This window comes from Chinchilla lanigera, unplaced genomic scaffold (assembly GCF_000276665.1).
Source record: "Chinchilla lanigera isolate Chin_1 unplaced genomic scaffold, ChiLan1.0 scaffold00008, whole genome shotgun sequence".
In the NCBI taxonomy this organism is placed as follows: Eukaryota; Metazoa; Chordata; class Mammalia; order Rodentia; family Chinchillidae; genus Chinchilla; species Chinchilla lanigera.
The window spans coordinates 27,855,551-27,868,221 of record NW_004955409.1 but is presented as its reverse complement, the minus strand read 5'-3'; the positions used below and the strand labels follow the sequence as shown (position 1 = coordinate 27,868,221).

The 12,671-nt window shown below is 38.5% G+C and overlaps 1 protein-coding gene across 1 annotated transcript in view; it reads left to right on the top strand.

Annotated features, from left to right (window-relative positions):
• Positions 1–12,671, top strand: part of Npas3 (neuronal PAS domain protein 3) — an 840,673-nt gene that overhangs the window by 107,061 nt on the left and 720,941 nt on the right. The gene's annotated exons all lie outside the window — the stretch shown is intronic.

The window sequence follows — 12,671 nt, the reverse complement described above, 5'->3', positions numbered from 1 at the left end:
TGCCATTTGCTTTGTCCGTTACTTAACAGAATGTGCACTTTTGGTAACGAGGTGTTGTTACTATCGCTGAAGTAAACACAGTTCTGGGAAGGAAATGGCATTTTAATATATTGGGGCTTGACTTCTATTGCTTGTGCGATGAAGGAAGTTTTTTTTTTCTTCCTTTTAAACATTGAGCCAATTGGAATCTTACAGAAAAGTTATGGAACATTGTTTAAAGTGACTTTAACATTTAAATTCTCTTATAGAAAATATAAAGGAATGTAGGCATAATTCCACAGCACTCTTTCTTGTTATACCTTGCAAATATACTTCGGTGTATTTTGGTCTTCATACTCTAGTTTTGCAGTATAATGTTGATTTTGGGGGGAAAAAAAAGTGCCTTTTTGCCGTTTAAAAATTCTTTTTGAATACAAGCTGGTGAGTGAGTTCTACTTTGATTATTCCTCCAACAGGGGCTAGAACAATTTTTTTTTTTCATGGTTTCCACTTTTAAATTGATAAAGAAGTGCTGATGGTTGTGAAGCTCCACTCTGAAATGGACCCTAGATGAAACCGGGCAGGTTTCCTACTTGGCATGGTTTAGTTGATCATTATATCATTGTGTCTTGTCTGTGTATTTACCTCTAGGTTTATGTGTTGATATTCCATTACCTAGAATATAGTCTTCTCTTTATCACAATTGGTGTGATTATAATGCAGAATTATTTCTGATTATTATGTGTGAGTCATAGATTTTGCTATTGGTGGTCAGGTTTCTGTAATTTGGTGTGATTCATGGGTACTTCATATAAGCCTTTTGTTGTATAGGAAGAGGGTCTTTATGGACTGGTATTAAAGCAGCAGTTGATTGTTGACTGTTCAGATAATTGGTGATCAGCAATTAAGTGTTGGTCATCGTAGGTAAGCCAGTTTCATAGATATGAAATGACTGCTTAATGCCTGAGTTCGGTCAGCTTTAGAGTAAGGAGCTTGACTGCAGCTACTAATGTAGGAGTTTGGTTCATCGTAAGGCTTTTCTAGCAGAAATAATCTCAAGAGTTAGCTTTTTAAAAGGAATTGGTGTTATTTGTAGTCAAGGTAGACACAGTAGGCAGCACAGCTGTGACTGCCAGGAAAAGTCACTAGGGGGATATTCATAACAAGGAAATATTGGCAAATAAATGATGAAGAAGGGGAAGAAATCCCCAACATGTTAAATTGGAGCACTGTCACTGAGATGATTAATGGTGTTGTGTATTTTTAGTGAAGATGCTTATCTGAATTGTCCTGAAACTATAGTGTACATTTCATAGCACCTATAAAAAAGCATGTGCTGTACAAGCACACTGAATAGAAAAGGCCATGGACTCAGATTTTATTTTCCCGAGTGAGTATTTTCTCCAACTAAGTCTCTGGCTTTTATTAGAAATCTGATATTAATGTATACTGTATACAGGGTTTGTTTATTCCATATAATATGTTTAATATTAATCAGTTTTATATGGTTTTTCTCTGTAAAGTATTGAAGATGTTTTATAAAAATGGCAAGTTTCTTTTCAACACTGTGGAGGATGCATATTATTAACAGTAGAGCAATGAACACGCAGTAATCTAGACAAAAGAGGATGCATGGCCTCCTTGGATGAAGGGCTAAACTTTCATCAATGATGGGGCAGGTAGAGTTTTACAAAATATGCTTTGTGACTTTCCGATAAAGGAGTGGCTGCCTTGGGAGGTCCTTTAGCTTTTAGCCATAAATATCCCAGTTCTGTGGCATGAATTATTACTTACCTGGAGGGATTGTATATAAACTATAGCAGTTACATCTTTGGAGAAGTTACTTGACCTCCTTGGACCAATAATTACTGCCAGATATAGGAACAGATAGAGACATGATGTATAATTTTCCCTTCAGTGCGTTTACAGTCGATTATAGCACAGTTTTTCAAATTCTGGGTTACTATGCAAATCAGTTGATATGAATTCAGTTTTGTGGATCAAGATCATAATTTAAAAATTAGAAGATTTTGATATCTTGTATGTAGTAAGAGTGTTTTATTTTGTAAGGCTCGTTTTAGTTTTATCTGCTTATGCATGTGGACATACAGCTGTGCATATGTGTACACTGTTTGGGTTATGAGGTCATGATGTGTTTCCTGTTACCTAATATCCAAAAAAGAATGAGAACTGTTATTAATAGAGGGTTGAGTAGGTAAGTATATAAACACACTGTACAGTTATGTCCTTATGTCTTCAGGAGACAGTAGATTATAAAGACAGAAATACTTCTGTGGAAAGGCTTCAGCTATGAAGAGGTTACACTATTTGGTTTCTCATATCCACTGATATGTTGGACTGAACTTGGGCAGTTTTGTGAGAGGCAGTTGATTGCACCTATGTCTCTGTCATTGGAGACCTGGTATTAGTAACTTGAAGTCAGAAAAAGTATTTGCACCCTGGAAATTGGAAAATGCTGCAAATCAGGGACCTCTACCCCCAAAACTGTTAAAATTCATTAGTATATCATTGTTCATATTCCTTCCAACTATAATTCTGTAGTTTTATAATCATTGTGAATTGTTACATTAGAAATATTATATGTTGTATTTAAATTTTATTGGGAGTTATTAGAATGATTAGACAGTTGTTTCCTTAATTAAAATTTAAAGCAAAGAGGAATAAAAACCTGTGATTAGTTATTTCAAAAGATTTGCAATTTATTACTTTAAAATAAAGGCAATAGTTCCTCTAAATGCTTATATTCAGTGCTTATTAAAGTTTTAATTTAAAACTTCAAATTGCAATTAATGATATTTAGAATTTTGAAAAATAATAGAAATAATAGTCTTTTAAAAATGACTACTGTTGTAAATATTTTACAGATCTCATTGTTTTCTGCTAAGAAGCCATTTTACTAAGCCCTAAAACTTTCAGGGTTCAAGGCCCGCCCCTTTTTAAACTATCCTTGTGTATGTAGGGGTTGGGGTGGGGATTGAACTAGGGCCTTTGCACTGAACTATATCCTCAGCCTTCTTTCATTTTGTGTTTTGAGGCAGGGTCTTGCTCAATTTTCTGTACTGGGCTCAAACTTGTGATCCTCCTATCTCAGCCTTTCAGTTAACTCTTTTCATAGTTTATAATAATTTCTCTGTATCTAGTGAACTAAACTCTGAAACAGTGGATTTGATTGGGCGATGCTAATGTTCTTTCCAAATTAAAACAGTTGTCAATTTTACTCGTTTCTGTTTTCAAATGTAAAAGTAAAATGTAGAAAATTTGAAAAACAGAGAAAAACCTCCCTTTAACTATGAGTTGGAATTTTATTTTTAAATCAAGAAAGTACTTGATGAGTCAAAAAAGGAACTTCCATGGACTGGAGAGATAATTATAATAATGAGTTCAGAGAGTATCAGCGGTGTTTCTTAAAGTATTTGACAAATGAGGTGAATAGGTGGGGGTCAACTGAGCCTCAGAGTTTAAGTTGCACTTCAGGTAGAGTCAGACACGACACTGGTGCTGAGGTAAGAATGGGTATCCTTAAAGCTGTGTCCAAGAACAGTCATTTCACCATTGTTTAGAACAGTCACCCATTAGTGAGTGCGGGAAGACTGCAGTGAATTATTGTTCCCTGAGTATATATGTGCTGTTACTACAGACACTGCGCCCATTTAGAACAAAAAACACAGCCAAGAGTGAGAAGCCCCAGTTGAGAAGGTGCTTGTAGTTAAAGGTGCTTGCACAATTGTCAACTAAATCAAAAGACGCCCATTGGCAAAGTTGTAAATTTGTCTTTATTTAACTGTCTTCTCTGTCCCGAGACCCTGTCCCTTTTTTTGTGAAATTCACTTCATCTGAATACCTGGCTAGTGCTTCTAGTCTGGGCCTCATACCCACTGGGCATTATTGTCTGTACCCCTCACTGCAGATCAGGGGTTGTGCACTGATAATGCTACACTTACCAGAACCATTTGCCTTTTAATAAGCAACTTCAAGGGGGAAAATAAGGAGTCTTCTTCAGTACAGTAATTTCAGACACCAAGACAGGTGTCTTGGAGACACGAAGGCAGGGCTTGGAGAAATTAATATGAGAGTGGAGAGAATAGAGTTTTTTTCTTTCTCCAAAATAACCCAGGATGTGGGTGTTCTTTTACTCCCTGTAGCAGTAAGGCTGGGAATAGCTAAGAAGCTTGGGTCTGGGAATGGGAATATTCTGATTCAAAATAAGGAAGGCACTGACAAGATCTAGACAAGAGGATAGTGAGTGAAGGCACTTACCATTCCATATCAGCTGTGCTTTGCCAGACAGAGTCTGAGCAGTTTTCACATATTGTCCCAATTAAGAAGGACAAGACAGGTGCCTTGTCAGGCAGGCTGCTGGGGTGGAGATGGTCACCTACGCTGAAGGGGAGGGAAAGGTCAAAAAGTGCCAGCAGTAGCAGCAAATTTATTCACTGGTTGTGAACAGGTAATTGATTCATTGCCTGATTGGTTACTATTATGCCCCCCATATCAGACTAATTTATGGAAGTTTTGTTTGTATCAGTTGATAACAAAGACCTGAGAAAAGTGTTAGAAATGTACAGTGAACTTCATAAAGAGCTGATGAGCAGACATTGTAGCAAGAACTGCTTAAGCCTTTCAATATCAGATGAATTCTAATTTTCACATCATGATTTCAGACTTCAGCATGGTTGTAGTGGTGTCTCTCACTTAATTTGAGCACCACATCAATGACTTTGCCTATAAATTATTTGATGTGGTATATGTTGGTAGTGTGAATAACATTGAAGTATATTATTTGGGATTCTTCCAGACTAGCTTAAAATTAATTTATTCATTTAACAAATATATATATATATATATATTTTTTTTTTTTTGGTTTTTCTCCGGTACCGGGAACCGAACTCACGACCTTGCGCTTGCCAGGCAGGCGCTTTTGCCGCTGAGCTAAATCCCCAGCCCCTTAACAAATATATTTTAATATCACCCATGGGTCAGATGCTATTCTATGCAAACTGTATAGTGACTCATTCATTCAGAGGTGAGGTAGAAAACTGCCCAGAAGACTAAGCTATCAACAAGTGGTTGTGGTTTTGCTTGAAAGAGAGATAAATCCCAACCATAGGAGGGCAGCACAAAGGGATCATTTTTAATAGGACAGGCCTCAAGGTCCTTCTGGATGGAGGAGACTGGATCTTGGGAAGGGATGCTCAAGATAGTGATTTGGGCTAACACACAAGTAGTTCTGGTGTAACAAGTTGCAGATGGCACAAGGAGGAGGTGAGATTGGAGAGGCAGCGAATCCCACTCTGTGTGAGTTGTCAGGAAAAGAAGAGTGTGACACAGGCTGTCTAGCAAATTACTTTGGAGGTAGGTTAGAGGCAAGGCAGACATCCTGCCCTGGGAGTGGCCTACAGTTTATTTTCTCATTGTTTTAAAATTAGTGTTCTTTACATGGAAAAATGTGAAACTGTGTCGTTCATTAGTTTGAAGTTATTTTAAACTTATAAATATGTTGGCAAGCTCTCCCAATAGGATTGCCTGTGACTTGGTTGCTTTCACTGGCTTGAGGAGTTCATTGTTCACCTTTTGCCTCACAGACGACTTGTAATTCAGGATACACAAATGCTAGCAAGTAAGAATGGATAGGCATGGGCAGTGTGACTTAGAAAGAAAAAATATTAATTGGCATCGTCAGAGTGTATATTTTCATTATGAGAGAAGCAACTACCTACATTTTATAAAATAATTGGCTAGTGACTCCCCTGCTGTATGTATGAGCACTCAAGAAACTTGAGAACAGAAAGTAAAGGTCAAGGTGAGAAGACTAGAGCTACAATGAACCTTTTGTAGACAGACTGTTGCACTACAGTGTTCAAATCTCTAACAGGTGGTTTCAGAGAGAGAGGTATAGCTACGAGTGTGCTTGAGCTCAGACTTTAAAAAAAATATGGGAAATTTACAGTAATGCATAAACTAGAGTTTTAATTAGTTTTCTTCACCTTAAGAGCAGCTTATTTTGTGTGCTGAGTTTATAAATGTGCCTTTAGTGAATCTTTGGACTTAGTTTATGCATCAGAATGAGAAAATCATAGTTTATTTTTTGATTATGGCCAACTTGTTTTAAGATGCACAAATCTATGCAGTAGTATTTAACCATTATTAGAGATGTTAAACGTCTTGAAAACGGATCTGATTTAATTGTAGCCCCACAGTTATCTAGTAGATGTGAGATAGTGACAAGGTTAGTTAAGTCTTTAAGCATCTTTTTTTCATCTCCAAGTTGGGGGTTAAAAATTACTCTTTAATAGCATATTTTGAGAATCAATGTGATGATGAAGATGATGGTAATTATTAAAATTACTAATCTTTACCACATACTGGTATCAGGCAGTGGGCTGAGGGCTTAACATACATTAAAGAAGTCCTTATTATGAACTTAAGCATTAGACATGATTATTACCAGCATTTTATAGCTAGGATAACAGAGGCTTATAGAGCTGAAAAAACTCACTCCAGGTGAAAGAAGGTAGGATACAGTGGAATTTGATTAGCATCACCAAACTCTGGCCTGCTAGCCAAAAGAAGCCTCTGTTTCTACTCTGTAGATAAAATTTTATTGGAACGCAGCCACACCCATTCAATTAGTTATTGCCTGTGACTCATTTCCTGCAACAAGGGCCTACCTGATTTGTTGTGACCGACCATATGGGCCCAAAAGCCCCACATATTTACAAGTTGGCTGCTTACAAGAAAGTTTGCTGACTTCTGCACTACACCTCAGGCGGTCTGACTTCAAATCCTGAGGTGTAAAGACAAGGCCCTAGGTTCAATCCCCAGTACTACACACGAAAAACAAAGCAAAGCAAAGTCCAGAAAAAAATCCAAGAAAAACAGAAAAACTTATTATGATGCTTACCATGTATTCACTAAATGACTAGTACTTCATTAGTCACTTAACTTAAAAGTCCAGTTGTTCACCTGAAAGCTCTTGTCTAGAAAATGCAAATAACAGGCTTTCAACTCCAACAAGATAAACCATTATGATTATAGAGATGTTGAAGAAAAGTTCCAAAGGGAACATGTTCTGAATTGTGTTATTTTTGTTACACATTACTGTCTGTCATGTATAAGGTATATTCCTCACTTCCACACAGAAATGGCATTCTTCACAGATACCTTTTTTGGTATGGCATATACTTTTCCTAGTTTGTTTTTTGGGTGGGATTTACTTTTTTATTTAAATTTAAATTTTTCTAGCAAGAAACTGATAAATTCTTTAGAGATAAGATTTTTCAACAGAAAAGTCTTTTCTTACAACTTCATTTTTTTTTTAATATAGATACAGTAAAATCATTTAAATATACAAATAGTTTTGCAAGTTATGGATGAAGCTAGTGGTGAGAAGGGTGTGGTGGGTTAAAGAAACACATGGCTGTTTAAAATCAGAATGTGTACATGGAAGGGAGGAGCTGTTAAGTGATAAGAGCTTTCTGGCTACTTTGCAAACTCATTCTCTCACACATCATTCCTCTTCATTGCTTAAGAAGAGAATTCTATGGACTGCATGAAGCACTGAGATACTTAGATCTAGTTCTTAAAGCAGAGAGGGCTGGGCCCTTTGAGGATTTTGGTTCAATGACTAGCATGTAAAGAAAACATTCTGGGGCGATTTTTTCATTGGCAAACTTGAGTCCTAAATAAGTTACTTATCACTTTGTGAATTCTTTGGAGTTGGGTATTTGAGGTTTATGCTAGGAAATAGACTGTCACTGTATCTTATTTAAAACCTAATTTTCATTCCCCTCCCTTGCCCCTGCTGTAAAGGATCCCTGGGTGTCACTCTGCCTGTTCTTATGTGTTACTAAGGAGGAGAGGCTGATTTCTCTTGCAAGCAAGTCTCACTGCTTGTATTTCAACCAACATAAGCTTTCATAACAGCACTATTTTCTTGGCTGTTGCCTGTTGAGTGCTTACAGTGAATCTCAGCTACTTGCACAACTTGGTCTGGAAATAAAAAGGAACGTGTTTTTAATGATTTTTCTTTATATTTGCTGTCTTGGTTACTTTTCTCTCGTTGTTGAGACAAAATACCCGACAACCAAAATTAAGGAAGGAAAGGTTTATATAGCTCATACTTTGTGGAGGTTTCAGTACATGACCAGCTGGCCTCAAGGCAGGGTGGTGTGGCAGAAGGGCAACAGTGCATGGTGGCAGAAGACAGCAAAAGCAACAAGAGCAAAAAGGGAGAAGAGCAGAAAGAACAAACCTCTTTCCCTCCCTTACATTGTATGTGGGCTACCTGCCCTAGGGCGGGTGTAGCAGTCACACCTATAATCCCAGCATTGGACCATGAATCAATCACAGACTCGAGAACCTGCCCCCATGCCTGCATGAGGCTTTAGAGGGACATCTAGAAACAAACCATAATAGTTACTCTCTCAAGTCCATTAACAAAACTGTTTTAAAGATGAAATCAAATTAGCTGGGCTTCATCTGGCACAAGGCCTCCTGTCTCATGTACTTTAGGTATTATCTATATCTCTTGGTGAAAAATGCATTTTCTGGTGATTGCAGGGGGTATCTTTGCTCATTTTCTAGGGGAAGCAGCATGATCCTCTAAGGACTGCCTTACTCCTTAACAGCTTGTAAGGGGGGATTAGGAAGTGGCACCCCTGATTTTCATACCTTGGCAGAATTCACCCAGTTGCCCAAATCTAAAGTTACTTTCAGTGTAAGTGGTGGGATTCATGTCACTACATTTTTATAAGAAGAGATTTGGATATGCATCTGGTGGGAATTGAAGGGGAAGAATAAGAGTGTTTCTGAGCTCCTGTAAAATTCATGATTAATAGATTTATTTGAAAGCAAGATTGTTTCCTCTCTTTTGTGAATGTTGCTTGCCCAGAGCTAGTAACAATTTATATGAGGCTGGTAGGAATAAAGAATGCTGAATTACAAAAAGAATTATCATGGTACTTTTGAAATGTTTCAGGGAGGAGAAGACTAAAACACTAAAATTGTGCACTAGCACATTTTAAGTAGGGTATGTTTTACAAGGGTCTGGTGGCACATTTGGTTCACTTACACCAGTGATAGTTTAACTAGGTCTGTTCAAAAGAGATTTGCAAGATACAAATGTTTGCTGGATTCGCAATGTCATGAGAAGGCAAGGTTCTGAGATACAGAGGAGATGAGCACCACTGCATTTATTCTGCCAGCTGAAGGAAATACTCATTGCTGTCCAGGCCTTTCACTGGAAGGCCAAGTTCATCCTTCTGGGAATGACGGAAGCTTTAACTCCTGATGGTGAAGTTATGCTGCGGTTTCACTATTTGTGTGTCTGCATTGATTGCTTTTCCATCTGCAGTAACCCAGATGAGGCTGAAATCTGAAAGAAAGAAAATACTGTGTTCCATGGTGTCCTGTGGTCATCAAGTATTATTGTAGTGGGTCCAGGAACCTGATTTGAAATGGATAGTATAATTCTTATTTTGTATTTGAGAAAATGTAGGCTCAGAGAGGTTAGGTGAGTTGCTCAGGTTACACAGTTATCCCGATATAATCTGATAGGTATGTATGTAAGAGACCAAATCAGGTCTTTCTGACCCAGCCACTCACCCCCTTTCAGCTGAGTGACACAGTCCTTTGAAACTGTGGTTTCAAAGGAAACCTATGGTACTTTACCTGACAGCCATCCATCTTCTTTTTATTGGTACTTTACTGGACTCTATTTTCACAAAAGAGTAAGACACCAAAGCAGAGGAGTGAGGTTTGTCCCGTTGAATATTAGTCATTTAGGGGCTGGGGATTTAGCTCAGCGGCACAGTGCCTGCCTGGCAAGTGCAAGGTGGTGAGTTCGATTCCTGGTACTGGGAAAAAAAAAAAAAAAGAATGTTAGTCATTTAAAGAGCATGTGGCCAGAGTCCTACACTTGATCATAGCCAAAAGGCTGAGAAGCGATGGGGCCAGAGTCCTTTGAGTGTAAAACTGAATAAGCTTCAGCTTGAGGCAGCGAGGCCCCTCGTGGAAATTCACTATGCCCTAACACTGCAGTTATCACACAGAACTGGATGAATCTGAACTTTTTATCCCAGTTCCTAACTCTTGCCAAACCACACACATTTCTACATGTGTTCCACTTTATTTCAACTTCCACGTGTAACAACTCACAAATTGGCAAGCATATATGTGGAAATTCCCAATTAATCCTCAAAGCAACCTAGTGAACTGCTTTGTCTCCATTCTGCGTGGAAAAAAACAAACCCTGGAATCACTATCTGCAATGTGGCTGGTCTGCAAGTCAAGACCCTTCTTGAATCCCACATAGGGCTTCTCCAGGACAGTCAACCATTTCTCCAAAACAGAACCCAGGGTCTTCCCCCAAAAGCTCCTCTCTTCCCTTACACTTGTTTTATCTTGTTTGGTGACAGTGCTGGGAATTGAACCTGGGTCCTCACGGATGCTGGGCAAGCACTATACATTGATCTGTATCCCCAGCTCTTATTTTCATGTTTATAGTCACTTAGACTCACTCTTGGAATCATCTTTCATTTGCTTTCTCTATCTCAGTATCTCATGGCATGATTTCTTCTCAAATTACTTCCTTTCTTTTTACATTTCCCCAATTGAAGTGATTATTTCATGTCTCCCTTTGTTTCAGTCTCCTAATTAATCTTAGTTTCTTCCTTGGTCATTTTGCTTTAGATAAATAAATACTTGAGTCCTACTATAGACAAAGCACCATGGTAAGGAATGCAAGAATGTTTTTATGGACTATTTTATTGTTATCATATTAGAACATTATTTTTAACCTGTTTCTTTGCTTAAAGTCATTGACTGCTCATTCTCACTACATGGTGTCTATAATCTTAACTAAATGTTTATAGCTTGTTAGTTTTGTCCCAGTCCCCCTTTCAGACCTCCCTTCTCACCAACAGTCTGCAGCATATGTGCTTTGCTTCTTTCCCTGAAACCCATCACCACTTTAGTTTGCTCCTCCGTGCTGTCTCTCTGAACTAGTTTTTATCTAGTGTGGTTCCTCTTTTCTGTTAACACAGTAATTGAGTGTTTTCTATAACAAGGAACTATAGTTTGGGATATATCAGTGAAAAATGACCAAAATGTTTCTCCTTAATGTTAGACAGCATTGGAAACAGGCACTAAACAGCAAATGTTAAAATGAAGAAAAACATCTGGGTGTGGTGGTACCTGCTTGTAATCTCAGTGCTCTGGGAATGTAAGGCGGGAAGATTGCAAATTAGAACCCAGCCCAGGGGAACTTAGCAATGTAGTGAGGTCCTGTCACAAAGGAAAAATAATATTAAAAAAGGGCTGAGAGTATAGGAAAGGCCTGGATTCAATCTCCCATAACAAAGGGGGGAAAATCAAAGGAGAGGAAATGTACTCTGTTAGATGGTGGTTGGTGCTATGAAGCAAAAGTAGATGTTAGGAAGAACTTAGGAGTGCTGGAGTGAAGGTGTGTCAAATATGGTTTCTATAGGTGAGGCTCCATTAAAGCAGTGCCATTTGAGGGGCTGGGGATTTAGCTCAGCGGGACAGCGTCTGTGTGGCAAGTGCAAGGTTGTGAGTTCGATTCCTGGTCCTGGAAAAAAAAACAAAAAAAATGCCATTTGAGCAAAGAGAGTAAGTGAATGAGGCATTCAGATAACCAGAAAAAAGTACTCCAGGGAAAATGAACAAGTACCACAACTGTGGAACTGAAGAGTTCTGGTACTCAGCACCAAGGAGGCCAGTGGGGGAGGAAAGTGGCAGGAGGCAGGCCCGGCAGTTGACAGGAAGCCAGCACAAGAGCTGCTGGGAGGCCACATAAGGTACTGAGCTTTTCTCCTACTGAAATGCAACCTTTTAGGGTTCTGAGATAAGGGCAGTGGGGTCTCAGCTATCCTTAGACTCAGTCTGGCTGCAGGGCCATGTGTGTGGAAGCAGGAGGTACAGCTTGGAGACTTGCGACATAGTCGAGGTAGCTTATACCAAAGGGGTAGAAATGGAGGGGGTGGGAAGAAGTTGGATTTCCAAATATAGGAAGGAAGAGGCAACAGGATTTCCTGATAGATTGGATGTGAGGGGCATATAAAAGAGAGTGAAGTCAATATTGAAGCTATGATTAAATGTTAACATATTATTTATATTGTACCATATGTGTGGCAGCATTCAATAATAAATGTGCAAATAAATGCCTCTCAGGAGCTCTTAGAGATGAAGCATGACACAAATTTATAAAAGTGAAATGGTAAGAGGGTGTGTGTATGTGCAGTGTGTGTGTATGGGTGTGTGAGAGCAAGAGAGATATCTTCATAAGTTTGTGAATTCCTTAAAGATCTTATTTATTTACTCCACAGACTTCGGAAAAGATGTTTGCTGAAGCCCAATGATAATCTCTTACTTCAATAGTGCTGAAGCAATCAGGGCACTTCAGGTAGTAGATAAATGGTCAGGTTTTGTTGGAAGACCAAATGTATTCCAACCCTAACTCTGTTGCTTATTTTCTGGGAGACTTTGAACAAGTTCCTTAGCTCTTTGTTTCCCATTTTTTTTACCTGTGAAATGATAGTAGTATCTCATAGAGTTTACCATGGTATTAAATGAACTAATAAATATAAACTTCTTAGAATAAATGCCTGGTAAATAGTAAATACTCAGGTAGGGTCTTATCATGCCTAAAAAAG